Raw genomic sequence first — 4,593 nt, 5'->3', positions numbered from 1 at the left:
CAGAGGGCGCCCCGGAGGCGGGGGTGGCGCGCCTGGCCGAGGCGCCCGGCAGGGGGCTGGGTCTCCTGCGGTCACCGCGAAAAGGGCTGAGGGTTCCTTGGGGTGGAGCGGGAAGGTAAAAAACACATTTTAATCATGTTCTGGGCGCTGGACTCTGGGTGCCCACGTGACCCGGGAGAGGGTCCCCCCCCACTTCCCGCTGTGGTTTTGAAAGAGGCTTGAGCTGCCGGACTCCAGCGCCACGGCGGGGTGGCCTTAGGCTGGGGAGGGGCCGCCTGAACGCACTCCAGCCGGGTTTTGTTTTGCAAGCAGCTTTGAAGGCGGGCACTGAGCGAGTTGCGACCTGTTTTCTGCTTAGATTTATTTATTTCTGGAGCATCCTCATCATTGATTTTATTCAGTCTCTCTCTGTTTTTTTTTTTTTTTTTTGAATTAGCAAAGAATTGTTTTAATCGTGGTGCCGTTTTGTTTTCTGAACAATATGTGTCCGGGAATTTCCGTGAAAAAATGTGCCAAGCAATAGGAGGAAAAAAAAAACCCCAAAACAAAAAGTTTTGGATTTTTAAGTTAGTTTTAAAATCGTACCAGCATTTAAATGGGAAACTTTTACTTTTCTGCCGCAATCTTCCAGGATTTGGGAAGCACATGATTTGAAATTTGTGGATTACACCCAGTACAAATCCAAGTTAGAATGTGTAAGGATTCTTTAGTGACTCCTTTTTCCCACATTTTATGAACTAAGTATTTATTATTAGGAGGATTTAATTACTATTTTTGCGGTGGTGAGGATCAAACCTACGGGCTCAAAGTTGCTAGACAAGTGCTGTATCGCTGAGCTACACCCCACCCCCCAGCCGTCTCTGTACTTCAAAATGGATTCGAACCTATTCACGGAGTATACTACTCCTTTGGCTTCCTGTGTATTTTGCAGAGAGGTAAAATTTTAGTGAATTCATTTACAGGGTAATGAACTGCATGAAGATACATATTTTATTAGGCTTCCTCACCCACGCATTCGGTTTGGGGGCGAATCAGTGTTTTTTCACTGTGTAAAGTCTTAGGATTCTGTCTTTTCAGCTAAAAGTGTGTTGATAAACTTGTGGAGTTGTACATCCCTCCGGGAAGGGAAAATGACCCAGCTGAGGCGGAGGAGGCTTCCTCGCTCCAGCCCCTGCCTGCGCGCATTCTTTGGGGCCCCCGAGTGGGAGTATCCCCCAAGTCCTCCCAACTTGGAGTGAGGCTGTCGAGGGCGAAAGAGCCCGTGAGTGCTGACTGCTGCATTTTCCGAAACTCCTGGCGACTGGCTGCGAAGTCAGAGCGAGCGCCCCTACCTGTTTTTCCGGTGCTGCCGTTTGTGTGTGGGGATCTGTTTGCCCATGGCGAGCACTTACAAGTAGGAGGGCCTCTTCGCTTCTGCTTAATGAATGATGATGAAGGCCTTAATAAGTACTTTCGTCACCAAAAGAAGGTTTTTTCTAAACAACAACAACAAAACCTTTTTTTTTTTTTTTTTTGCGGGGGGATGGGCAGAACCAAAAAAACCATTGTAAAAACCATTGGTTGAATTTAAAGTTTATTTCAAACCCTGCCACTTGATGGGCGGGATGAAACGGGTTATCTTTGTTTTTTTTTTTTGGTTTTTCTCCGGTACCGGGAACCGAACTCACGACCTTGCACTTGCCAGGCAGGCGCTTTGCCGCTGAACTAAACCCCCAGCCCCGAAACGGGTTATCTTTGGAATGACTGTTCCTTTTGTAAACGAATTTGAGGGTGTAGAAGGCTCCAATCTTATTTCCCTTTAAAACATCTCCTGCCCATTTTCTCCAGCACAAACACTTGTCCATTTGTAGGACGGCGTTAGAGTGTCATTACGTCTCTTCCCTGTCCCTACCCGTCCTGTAGGTCCTTATTTTAGGGTTGATGGAATCTACAGCTACTTTATTTCGCTGCTTCTTCTGTTCTATTTCATTTCATTTCATTTATTTTAAATGTTTTTTGGTGTTTGGTAATTGTTACACATTTGACAATATGGAAGGCGTAGCTTGGAGGATGTACGTTGTGAGTCTTTCTTGTAAGGGACATCATATTAATACTATTTTCCATTAAAGCCGACTTTCTCTAGTTTTATTCTTGCCCTTGAAGCAAATTGCTGCTCTGTCCTGAAATTTGTCACCAAAGTAACCACTCCCCGCACTTGGCCCATTCACCAACCTGTGGGTTTTGTAGGAGGATTAAAAGCAGAACACGGTCATTAACCTTCAGAAATGTGTGGTTGTAACTTTAAGGCTTGCTTGTCTCCAGGTTTCATGATTTCCAAGCCAAAATAGATACAGCTCGTTCCCAGCATGCCAGGGGCCTCTGGAGTCAATGCCCAGTATCAAAACTCACTGCAACTCAAACCAAAAGGCCTGTGGGACATTGGCACTGAATTTTAGAGTGGGAAGGACATGGTCCCCAAGCCCTCAGAAACTGCTTGTTCTCAGTGGGGACAGATGCCTTGATCTGCCCAGGCTCCCAGGGCCTGCCCCCCGGGCTGCCTGGCCTGAGAACCCAGGTGTCCTCACTTTGTCCTCTCTGTGTGCCTTCACAGCTCAAGCTGCAGGCGGGACATGGCAACAGGATCCCCATTTGCTCGTTTACTCAGCGAGAGTTTCCTGGGCATCTGCTGTGGGCATGTGCTAGGTGCTGAGGAAAGTCAAGGTGAAAAGACAAAGACTTAAGTATGGGCTCAACTGTAATAAGGAAGGGTAGGGCTGGGGTGTGGCTCAGTCACAGAGCGTTTGCTTGACAAGTGCAAGGCCCTGGGCTTGATCCCCAGCACCACTCAAGAGAAGAAAGGTACTGAGCTGGCTGGGTGTAGACCGGCTAGTGAGGCCCTGGGAAGGGTGTACACAGGAAGTGGCACTGAATTAGACTTGGGAGCATTTCTGCTGGCCAGGGTGGAAGGGCTTAGAAGAGTGAGAAGACCCTGAGTCCTATGGAGTGGGCTCCAGTCTGAGCTGGAAGCAGACAGGAGAGGGGGCAAGGATGTTGGGAAAGGCATAGAGGGGCGTTTGGCTGGGCAGAGGGGAGCCGCGGTTATTAAATCTGGATAAACTGTGTATTTTGTAAAAACTCGGACCCGCCATTATTAATGGCTACCATCACCTGGCAGACGCTTCTGAGGGTCCAGCTATATGGGATGTGTTATCTCTGGGCTCAAAACCAGCGTCCCAGTTTACAGATGGGAAACACTCATGGCTGCAACAGCTGGGAAGTGGTTGAGCTGGGTTTGGAACCAGGATACCCAGAGGCCTGAGAGAAAAGCAAGCAAATGTTAGAGTTCTTCTATTCTACTTGTAAACTCTTTTCCAGCTAACTTTCTTGTAACCCGCTGCAGTCCCCACTGCATTCCTGTGAAATATTTATGTATTTCAAAACCATTGTTTTCTACGACTGATCCCTTGTAAGGCTTCTATCTGCTTAGGAATGAAACAGCACCCATATGATTCTGTATTAAGGAGCTGATCCTTGATTCTGAATTAGTCTGTCTTAGTTGTTATTTAATGGGGCAAAACAGCTCTGAACAGTGGTTAATTTTTTTCTCCAAATATAGGCAGGGTTTCATTGTTCTTCAGGGGGTGGGGCTGTTTGGGGAAGGAAAAAATAATCTGATTCCCCTGATGCTACAATGCTGACTCTTTCTGGTGGAGCAAAGGAGGGTTTGGGTGTGACTCAGGGAGTGTACCGTGACTCTCAGCTAACCAGTCTTTCCAGAGGAGAGGGTTCCACAAGGTTCCAGAAGGTTCTAGCGCTTCAGTGCTCATCCCTGAGCCCCCCACCAGCTTTTCTTTTTTTCCCTTCTGCTGGCCTGGTGGTCCCAGTGGTCCTGACTCAGACAGTCAGATGCAGTTCTGATGTGGAAGCCAGAACCCTCCGGCTCCCAAACGCAGACCCTGAGCCATGCATTTGAAATGCTGTCCTGTGAAATGCTGCTGCTGACCACTGGCGCACACTGGCAGGGTGGGCTGGAAGGATCCACGCCCTGCAAAACCTCATAGACATTTTTATAAAATGGGGACTCTTTAGTGAGAAGCTCCCGCAAACAGATCAAAGGTTTTGCTGGGAAATAAAATTCTTGACAAATAAACATAACATCTTTTGTTTTATCTGGCACCTGGAATAAAAAAAAGGAGTTAGCTCTTTTTGTCTTTTTTGCTAGTTCAGTAGAATTTACCTGTATAGTTTCTATGATCTATGAAGGCATAGTTTAACTTAGCGTAGTAGCCTTCTACAAAACTGTGCTTTAAATGTATCCAGTAAACTAAGATGCTTTACAACTTTTACACAATTTAAGGAGATTAAAAACAAATACCTCCACAAGACAGAGCAACTCAGCAGGGCCTGGTGTTAAAACATCTTCCCAGAATAAACAGAGGGACATTAAAAGGTAGTTTTCACATATTTAAATTACACCAAGATTCCTTCCACATATCTGTCTTCTTAACCAACTCATTGCTAATGTGGGGGCATGAAGTTTCATTAAATACTTGTGGTTTTGTTTTCTTCCGTAATCAAGAGCCTTTTAAAGTGCTCCCAACCAGTGGAATAAGT

Source organism: Chinchilla lanigera, unplaced genomic scaffold (genome assembly GCF_000276665.1).
Source record: "Chinchilla lanigera isolate Chin_1 unplaced genomic scaffold, ChiLan1.0 scaffold00064, whole genome shotgun sequence".
NCBI classification, from domain to species: Eukaryota; Metazoa; Chordata; class Mammalia; order Rodentia; family Chinchillidae; genus Chinchilla; species Chinchilla lanigera.
Note: the sequence above shows the minus strand (reverse complement) of the source record.